Genomic DNA, 11467 nt, shown 5'->3' on the forward strand with positions numbered 1-11467 from the left:
GGCATCACTGGCATCATCGACATCAGTATCATCGGCATCACCAGCATCAGTATCATCGACATCACCAGCATCAGCATCATCGGCATCATCGGCATCACCAACATTAGCATCATCGGCGTCACCGGCATCAGAATCATCGGCATCACCGACATCAGCCCTAAACTAGGGCAGTCAATATCTTCCAAACCGAAGGTTAGATCACCTCGATTCCTGTGCCAAAAATTACAGATTTCCAAGGAGAGTCAGCTTCACCTACTGCGCAGTCAAGAGAGAGAGAATGTTGGTCAACACTGGTCAAAGTTCCAATCTACAGTTTATAAACCCTTAGAAAACTGCATCCTTCCTTCCCACATGTGAGAGAGAGACCTATTTGCGTAGGAGAGAGAGAGACTCTTTTCTGCGCAGAAGAGAGAGAGAGATGGATGAGAAGTGTGTATCCAAATGAGGAGGAGACATCCTGTATTTATATGAAAATGTTGATGATAAATAGATGTGTCTGTTGGGCTTCAAAGCCTACATAAGTTGCTGGCCGACTTTGAAAATTTGTCCATAATCAAAATAAATTCATATCTCCTTAAATACTTATCGGAATCGGATAATATTTAGATCAATCCTACACCTCTCAATGAGAGGAATCTAGATAAAATATTATCAGCCATGAATAAGGTGATCCTCATGGATTTTGGCCCTAGTTTCCAATTTTAACACTCCCTCTCAACTAGGGAGAACTCCATTTACAATTCATCTTACCGTTGCAACTATTCATCCATCAAATGCACTGCCCTGAATAGCTTCAACCCTACTCTACTTTTCCTTGCTATGCTCTCCTGTGCCTTGCTATGCTATGCTCTGCTCTTGTCTATTCTTCTCTGCTCGAACTATGAACAGCAAGAAGAAGAAGTGATCGAGGATGTATCATACCATCCTCCACTGACCCGAAGTCTATCTCAGAGTATGTACCATTGGTCCCAGACCAATCCTATATTGAACCGAAGTTAGTGTCATAGTGGGTATCACTCTCACTGGTCCCAGACCAGTATCATTGATCCAAGATTAATGAAGGTCATCCTAGCATAGGGAGTACGTTAGTTACAACGATGCATCCATCGGTACTAATATGGTCCCTATCCTCATTTCCCTACTCATTGATAAGATGAGAGGTACTTCCCATGAGTCCCAGACTGCATGGGTAGGATGCCTCGACAATAACTAATAATCCCATCAACAAGAGAGCGAATCATCCTGTCCCATAAGAGAGAAAATTATCTTGTCCACAAGAGAGCAAATCATCGTATCCCCAAGAGAGCGAATCATCCTGTCCCACAAGAGAGCGAATCATCTTGTCCACAGGAGAGCGAATCATCCTGTCTCACAAGAGAGCGAATCATCTTGTCCCACAAGAGAACGAATCATCTTGTTGAGAGGAGAGCGAATCATCCTGTCCACAGGAGAGGGAATCATCTTGTCCACAATCACCATGGAGAACACATCATCTAGGCCCACAGGAGAACTAGTCATTCTGTTCCATAGTTGCCATGGAGAAGGAATCATCCTGGCCCACAGGAGAATTAATCATCCTGTTCCATAGTCGCCATGGAGAACAAATCATCTTGGCCCATAGGAGAACTAATCATCCTGTTCCATAGTCGCCACGGAGAACGAATCATCCTTGCCCACAGGAGAACTAATCATCCTATTCCATAGTTACATGGGGTGTCACAGGGGAAGGTTGAACCTTTTATCCTATACAAAGTGCACCAACAGGGGATGATGAGTCACCTTGTGGTCATATGTTGCTTCAAGAAGTACCCCGTGCCCCCCCTAGAGCTCCCAGAGCATAGTACATCATACTTGACCCTCATCAGAGGGCCACTGAATGACACCAAGTAATTCTTGGAAAGTCAAGAATTTTACCTTTCCTAGGGGTTTTATCAGAATGTCGGCGACCTGTTCATCTGTACCAATATGTTGGAGCCTTATAGCTCCTCGCTGCACCATATCTCGAATATAGTGGTACTTGATATCGATATGCTTGGAGCGATCATGAAATACATGATTTTATGATAAATGAATCCTGCTCTGGTTGTTACATAGAATCACGATGGTATCCAATGTAAAGCCAAATAGCTCACTGAAGAGCTTTGCAACCAGACTGCCTCACAGGAGGCCATGCTAGTAGCAATATACTCTGCCTCAGCGGTGCTCAAAGCCACTGACTTCTGCTTCCTACTCATCCACTATATCGAAGCAGATCCCAAAGAGAAACAACACTCGAAAGTGCTCTTTCGGTCCACCACACTACTTGCCCAATCAGCAACAGTATACCCAAGTAGTCTCACATCTCCGGCAGTGTATCTTAACCCATAAGTAATTGTGCCACGAAGATATCTCAACAGATTCTTGGCACCAATCCAATGTATGTGGTGAGGTTCAACCATATTTTGAATGCAAAGCATATATCTGGAAGGGAGTTCACTAAGAACATTAATGCTCCGACGAGTTGACGATACTCGGTGGCATTTCGTAAAATAGGTCCAGATGCATTATTGCTTAACTTTTTGAAGTCAAGCTCCATCAGGGTAGTTACGGGCTTGCAGTCCACCATAACGAATCTTTCCAATATCATCACCACATATTTTCCTTGAGATAGGAAAATTTCCTCTGGCTTCTACGAAACTTCAAGTCCTAGGAAATAGTGCATTAGTCATAGGTCCTTCATTTCAAATTCAGAAGCCAACTCCCTCTTCATTTGTGAATGAGATGGTTTGCACCTGTTAGAAAGAGGTTGTCAACATACAACACCAGTATGAGAGGTTTGTCATATTTAACCTTAAAGTAAAGGTTGGGATCGACTTCACTCCTAGTGAATCCTAGCTTCATCAAGTAGATATCGATCCTCTCATACCATGCTCGGGGTTCTTACCTCAGCCCATAGAGGGCCTTCTTCAACCTGAACACATGAGATTTTCAATCATAAATCTCACATCCTTCGGGTTGCTCCACGTAGACCTCTTCTTTGATCGAACCATGCAAGAACGCAGTATTAACATCCATCTGATGTAGTTTACATCCTTGTGAAGCTGCAAGGGCTATGATCGAGAGGATGGTGGTATATCTGGCAACATGTGCAAATATCTCGTGATACTCTTTTTCTTTTGGTTCCTTGGTGACAGCTTCTTGAGAGCTCCTCACTATAGGAAGATTGTTCACCTTACTAAGAGCCATATCTTCATCAAAGGTGACATCATGACTAATCACGACTTTCCTTTGATTGGATACATAAATTCTATAGCCCTTAGTATTTTCACTATAGCCCATGAAGATTCATTTCTTTCTAGATGCACCCAATTTATTCCTTTTCTCTTTCAGCACATGAAAATATACAGGGTTTCCAAAAATTCTAAAATGAGATATATCAAGTTTCTTATCGGTGAACATTTCTTGAGGAGTTTAGGAACCCAATGCTTGATGGGGGCATCGGTTTTGTATATATATGGTGGTGTTTGCAGCTTCAGTCCATAAAAACTTCGGAAGTCTTTGATCATGAAGCATAGCATGGACAACTTCCATAATCATACGGTTCTTCCTTTCCACCACACCATTCTGTTCAGGAGTGTATAGTGTAGTAGTCTCCCTCTTAATGCCAACCTCTTGCCATCGCTGAAAGCCACCTTGTAGCCTTTGTCTTCCATTGCCGAAATGGACACCAGATTCCTTTTGAGATCAGGTACATATAATACATCTTGTAGGTGGATTGTATTACCTTGATTCAATTTAAGAGAGACATTGCCTAGACCTTTCAAGGGATATTTCATATTATCTCCAAGGACAATTTCCAGGTTGGTTTCTTTCTCTATCAGATTATGGAGAACTTCTTTGTAACCAGTGAAGTGCCTTGAGGCACCATTATCAATAAGCCAATTTCCCAGTGAGTTTGGAGGAGCAGAGGTAGATAGAGTACTTGGTAGATAATATTCATCTTGTTTATTGTCAACAGTGTCAGATTCATACCTGGAATTTCTTGCCTTCTTGAATGGCTGTTCTCTTCCTTGATTTCTAGCACTCCTTTTACCTTGGCCATTTGACCTGCCATTTCTTTGATTGCCTTGAGAGGGATTTTGATCATCATCCCGGTGTGAGTTCCTTTTATCAGGACACTCCCTTGCATAATGACCTAGTTTATTGCAATGGTAACATCGTCCTTTTCTTCCACCCTTTGGTCCAGTCTTTCCTTTGGATTTAGCCTCAGAATTGTTTCTTCTTTTAGCATGAGAAGAAAAGGCAACGGGATGACCTTTAAGTGTGGGCATTTCCTGTTCTTCCATCCTTGCTTCTTCTTGAATGCATTTTGCCATTAAATAAACTCACCAGTCTATCGTAGATTTCCTTGGAGGTGTTCAGCTCAGAAACATAGGCCACCAAGCGCTTGTCGATAGAGTCCTGGATGATCTTCTTTGCTTTGACTTCTCCGAATTTCCATTTGTTCCTGGCAGAAGCAGATGCATTTGTTGGAGGCTCAATAATATTTCCTCTTACATGGTCCAACACTTCCTGATATTCTGAATTCAGATCGAGAGACATCTTCCATCCATCATAGTCAGACATCTCACGGAGCTTGTCCTCGGCGGGGAAGAGTGTTGAGAACCTCATAGTTCTTTTTACATAGCCTTGCCAACCTTATCTTCAGTGATTGCTCTTTCTCTTGCTTGGGCTTTGTCTTCACCTCAAATCTGATACCATGTTAAATTATGGTATGGTCTATGCTTAGAGAAGTTTACTTATCTTTCTTATTATTATCCACAGATTAGCAATCACATGTACATAAGTAAAGTGCAGATAGAACATTAAACAATCAACAGAAAAAAAGACAAGGCGAGAGACACAAGATGTGGTGGCTACCAAGGGACAAACCCCAATATGGGGAAACCCTTTGATCAAATATTCTTTTATATTCAATAATTTAGCAGAGAGAAATAGTACAAAAGTCTGATTTATATCAGCAGCAGCAAACCCTAGATCAGCGGCATCAGCATCATCGGCATCACCGACATCAGTATCATCGGCATCAATGACATCAGTATCATCGACATCACCAGCATCATCGGCATCAATATCATCGACATCCCCGACATCAGCATAATCGGCATCACCGACATCAGCATCATCGGCATGAGCAGCATCACCGGCATCAGGATCATCGATATCACCGTCATCAGCATCATCGGCATCACCGACATTAGCATCATCAACATCACCGGCATCACCGACATCAGCATCATCGACATCACCGGCATCACTGGCATCAGCATCATCGACATCACCAGCATCAGCATCATCGGCATCACCAGCATCAGCCATAAACTAGGGCAGTCAATATCTTCCAAACCGGAGGTCAGATCACCTTGATTCCTGTGCCAAAAATTGTGGATTTCCAAGGAGAGTCAGCTTCACCTACTGCGCAGTCAAGAGAGAGAATGCTGGTCAACGCTGGTCAAAGTTCCAATCTGTAGTTTGTAAACCCTTAGAAAACTGCGTCCTTCCTTCCCACGTGTGAGAGAGAGACCTATCTGCGTGCGAGAGAGAGAGAGAGAGAGACTCTTTTCTGCGCAGAAGAGAGAGAGAGATGGATGAGAAGTGTGTATCCAAATGAGGAGGAGACATCCTGTATTTATATGCAAATGTTGATGATGAATAGATGTGTCTGTTGGGCTTCTGAGCCTAAATAAGTTGTTAGCCGACTTTGACAATTTGTCCATAATCAAAATAAATTCATATTTCCATAAATACTTATCAGAATTGGATGATCTTTAGATCAATCCTACACCTCTCAACGAGAGGAATCTAGATAAAATATTATCAACCATGAATAAGGTGATCGTCATGGAGTTTGGACCTAGTTGCCAATTTTAACATATAGGTTGGAGAAAATGTTGTTCAGAAGGTCCAGGGGTAACACCGAAACTCATTACCACACCCATGGGGTAAGGTAGAAGGTTTTGTAATGAGACACATAACCTATGAGGGGAGGTATACCACCATGTTTAAATACCATTTCAGAATATTGGCTCACCTCTAGTTCCCATAGGTGGAACCCTTCTCATTAAATATGTCTTTCTTCCTGTTAATAAGTCTCCAGCTGATGGCGTACTCTGCTCAGCGTTTGCGAAAAGTGGCAATAGTCATTACCAACCATGGCCTAGTCCGACTGCTAGTCATGCATGAAATTGGTCGATTTCAAATCCTGTGGGAAACATTCCAGGATTCTACAGAGGAAGAAATGACAGTTGCTAGAGCTACTAGAGAGGAAGAGTTGGAAGCGATGGAGGAAGGAACCGGAGCAGAGGATGAATACATAGATCAAGGGGAACTGGAGGAAATGGAGATGGAACATGAATAGTTGGAATATAATCGAGAGTGTGAACCAGGAAGGACAATTGAGGTTGCTCCACAAGAACCAGCATCGACCTCGGAAACAATGGAAGAAGAAGTGTTGCAACAAGGGGCCAATATAGAAAGGGCCACTAGCACCGCGACCCAGGCTATCCTTCAAGAATCAACCTCAACTATAGAGCCAGTAGAGCAAAGCAGTAGCACAATAATAAGCAAAGAGGGACCACATTAGGCTGAGGTGGAGGAATTCATTAATATTGCGACTCGGGGTGTCCCACAAGAACCACCCTTGACCATAGAACCAATGGAGGAAGAACCAGAATGAGAAGGGCTCGAAGCTAAAAGAACTGTGGGGCCAATAGAGTAATAGGATAGGGGTTTAATGGTTGGAATTGATGTGATTATGTAAGAATCCATTTGGATCAATGCTGTGCTGGAAGAAACAATGCCAACATCATCTATTCAAGAAATGTCGGGCATGGAAGGTGGTGTCCCACAAGAACCACCATCAACCTGTCTGACTTTGGAGACCACAGAGGAAGTAAATGTCGGGATTGACGTTGGTCCATAGGAACCAACGTCAACCTCAGAACAGGGGACTGCACAGGCAGGGGTTTTAACCCGGAACAGAGTCGCTGCAGATAGAGGGAAAGAGCCCAAGACCACAACTAGGGCCAAGATAGATTAGGTAGGAGAATTCTTTCAATTTTCCTCTTAATTCATTCCGAAAGGGGCAAGGGTGTCTCGCTCTACCCGACATACATAAGAGGAGGTGGCCATTCCGCTGATTTTGAAATGTGATGGGTCGAAGAAGGGACCAGCTGCCACAGGCTTGTTCGCCACAGAACCCAACAGAGACCTCTCTCAAGGGCCCAAAACAGAGGAAGAGGTAGATGTTTTTGACACAAGGGAACCTGGAAGGGAAGATTTGGCTAAACCACCGATAGAAGTTCACCGAGTAAGCTTGCCACCTGTCGAGGTAGCTTCACAACAGGGCGAGGTAGGAGATAGCAAGGAAATGGTTGCTCCCCAGGAAGAGAAACCAAGAAAAGAAGCCCCGTCAAGTAACCCTGTGAATACTTCCTCGAGTAAATCACCACCTATCAAACCAGCTGCAGTACCAGATGAGGTGGTGGTTAAATAAGAGTGGGTGGAGTTGTGTGAACAACGAAGGCTGCCTATGAAGCAGAAATATCAGCTTCAATTTAAAGAAACGATGCAACTCAAAATAGAGGTTAAGAGGCTGAGGAAACATATGCATTGGTTGAAGAACCTAGTTGAGAAATATAAGCGGCAGTTTAAGAAGCCCAAAACCATGACGAACGAAGCAGGGATGCAGGTAGATGAAGTGGGAACAACTTCTGTTGCCACTCAGACAGACCCGATAGAATATTTGTTTGAGGGCCTTGAATTTTCTTTCTCGACTGAGGTACAGACCTAGAAATCCATCATGGCACGATATTGGAATGGAGCTAAGAAAGCCCAAGAGCGAGCATCCATGACTATCTTTGAATATGTAGAGTGCATTGGTATAATGCGACTAAGGCATGCAAAGAAACAATTCAAGGTGGAGCAACTAGAAAGGCAAGTGGCAGAGTTAAAAATCGATAAAGAGAAGATGCTCCATTTAGCACAGGAAGCAATGACATGTCGCCATCCTACTTCCTGTTACTCTTTATTTTTTCATGAGCGCTCTCTTTTCTTTGTTTGGAAAGCATCCATAAAAAATTAGTCATGATATTGTGGACAGTGTACATTTCCTCCAGATATTGAGAGCCCATGATGTGCCAAATCAACACTTGATGTGCGAGCCTTATATGCATGGGTATCTCTTGCATGTTGAGAGAGAATTTAATCCGGTTCCATATGTGGGGTACATTCATTTAAGGGCCCTCACCTCTTATACTTTTAATCAGATAAGTTGGCAGAAGGCTTCTGACACGTTCAAGTCAAATTAGGCCACGAAGCCTTTTATGGTAAGAGGAGAACCCGAGAGATCTGTGACTATGTATAATAAGCACACTACATTTTTGGAAATTATGGGAAACAAGGAATGGATGCTAAGGACACAAAAGTGGTGCATCAATCTCTACATCAAAAAATTAGTAACTTTTCAGGTTGAGGCCCTGGATAGTTGTCAGAAGAGATGGATGATGTCACCCACATCTGTTTGGAATAGAGAACCATTTGGAGCACCAAATTTTGCACGGGCACTCAGTAGGGTGCCAAGATATGTGGCGTGCATCCAAAGCTGTGGGGTCCGATGGATGGGAATTCAATTCCAGTACCCTATTCCATGGTTGCCAGCGGAACACTACACCCCAGCCTATAATGTACCGCGTGATTGGTGGAAGGGAGTTATCCTCTTAGAAGGGTTCAAGGTTTCAGGAACAGAAATTGTCGAGCAATATGATCTTGCCCAACTTCAGGAAGCACACAGCCTATCCAACCTAGACTTGCGGAGATGGCGAGCTACACGAGGGCATGATGAAGGCTAGTTGGGGGGAGATGTTGGGAACCAAATTGGCCTATCTTTTCCCTGCATTTCCACTCCTCTTTTCACCATTTTTGCATTCATTAACATATATTTATGTGTAACATTATGAGGTAATTCCCCTTTATCGTCTCTTGGAATATTTAAATAATGAAGTAGAGTCATGAAGGTTTCTACCTACACAAACCACTAAAACTTGTGATGGCCATAGATTATGGAGCACAGGTGTTGGCCGCACAACATATCGCAACAGTTCCGCGATTCACAACAGCTGATCAACCACGATGAAACAACATAACTGATTGTAGCCACTCTCAACCCGTTTTTGACTATTCTTGTTCTTGGCTCTCTTGGCACTAGTGCTATGATACAACTGCTATATATCTTTGGGCATATAGTTGCCAGGTTTTGGGGAGAATTATTCTCCTTTGTATTGTATAAAAGATGGGTCATTCCTGTATCAAGGGGACCCCTAGTATGGTATTGTAATAGCATTATTCAGATTAATAAGATATAAACCCTTTTTGCTGATCTATCGTTCATTGTGAGTAATGCAACCCTAATCAGAGAGCTGGGTCAGCTCTTCTGATCGGGTGCTGCATGTTCCTTGTGTTGTGTCTATTCTCTATTGTTGTGTTATTTCTTGTTACTGTTGCAGATCTCTTAGATAACTGTGAATACCTTTTTACGTTCTGCACTTGAGTTTTACTTCTGTCTCAACAATGTTTTGATTACCAATCACGAACCCTTGGTTGAGGGTAGATCGTAACCTTGCCCCTGCATATACCTTGCGTGTTGCCTTGAAAATAATACACACCCAGATTGATACATTAATGTAGGAAAAGGAGAAGATAAATTATTTATACTTGGAAACCAACATTTTGGCACCGTTGCCGGGGAGGCTAACGAGGTGCAAGACACGAACTGTGTTAACCAGAGGGGCAATCTCTCGTCTTGGGGAGAGAACGAGCTTTCTCACTCTGCTCGAGGTCCTGAGTGTAGGTATTTCTTTTATTTTGAGCTTTTATTGTTTTTTTGTTTTAGTAGGGTCGATCTCTAGCCCTGGGGAGGGAGGAGTCTTTTGACGCCCTAATCCAGGCTTTGAGCTTAGATTTTTCTAGTATTTTTGTTTTTTATTTTGAGAAACCCAATCTCTCGCCCTGAGGAGGGAAGGGTCCTCTGACGCCCTACTTCAGGTCTTGAAGTATTAAGGTTTTCTCATGTGTGTGTTATTTCTTGATTAGGGTCTTGTTCCGGGGAGGGAGGATTCTTTTGACACCCTGCTCAAGGTCCTAAACCCTAGGTTTCTGTGTGTGTGTTTTTTTTTTGTCGTCAACAACCCTCTCTTCAAAGCAATCTATCGTCCTGGGGAGGGAATGGTATTTTGACACCCTACTACCGGCCTTGAGCATAATGGTTTGATTTCTTCCGCCACACCAACTTGTATGAATAGAGAGCCAAATAAAAGGGGAAGAGGGAGAGCCCCAAAGAAGTGAAGACAGGATTTGGGGAGGAACACCTACATCCAGCAAATCATTGCAAAAGCTGAGTAAGAGGCATCTTCCTATTTAGCCATGAGGCCAGGTGCATGAACAAAATCGAAGGGACAATCTGTAGATCAACCAGTGCTATTCACAACACCCCTGCTAATTCAATACAACAGACCCTTCCAGCAGTCGGAGAGACAAGCAACAGTACACTTGCTAAAGGAATCCCGTTGCTTGCAAAAGAAGAAGAAGAAGTTACAAGTAAAGAATCCGAAGGAACTGTCCAATCTCAGTAGGGAAGAAGAAATTGTAGAGAGGAGATCCGAAGGGTCCAGCCATGGTGACAGGGGGGAAGAGATTGTAGAAACATTTCTATCACCAAAGGATAGAGGAAGTGCTATTAAGGCAACTCGAACCCCTGTGATAAAAGCCCTTCCCGTGGAGCCAACTGAAATCCCTAGTGAGGATTGGAGGATATTCATGGCACCTACAACCTCTACTATTGACTTCCCAATTGGGGATTTGGGGAATGGTGCACCAACAACGCCCATCCCTTTAACAACTTTACCTAGTTTCCATGGGCTTACTTCAGAGGACCTTGACACTTTTTTGTTTGAGTTTGACATTGTGTGTCGAGGGTATGATTACATAACGGATGCTCAGAAATTGAAAATTTTCCCTGCTACGCTAAAAGGGATAGCCCTGCGATGGTTTATGGGTCTTGGGGGAAGGTCTATCACTACATGGGATGTAATGAGAACTACTTTCTTGGAGAAATACCAAGACTACTGTAAATCACGGGATATTAAAGAAGATGTTTTTAAATTTATATAGAAAGAGGATGAAAATATGGAATATTGTGTGGAACGCTTTAAATACACATTGTAGAGGTCAGGTCAATCTGACCTAGATAAAGAAATTTTGAAAATTATCCTTCTCCAGGCCTTCTGAGAAGACTCTTTGGAATTGTTGAATATAGTCGAAAAGGGGGATATATCAAAGGAGGAATTTGATACCATCTGTGAGTTGTGTACTCAATGCTCAATAGGAGTTGCAAGAAATAAACAAGGGATTCGATCAACAACGGTATTTGGTG

Source organism: Pinus tabuliformis, chromosome 7 (genome assembly GCF_031772625.1).
Source record: "Pinus tabuliformis cultivar Carrire ecotype Pingquan chromosome 7, CPIR1, whole genome shotgun sequence".
Lineage (NCBI taxonomy): Eukaryota > Viridiplantae > Streptophyta > Pinopsida > Pinales > Pinaceae > Pinus > Pinus tabuliformis.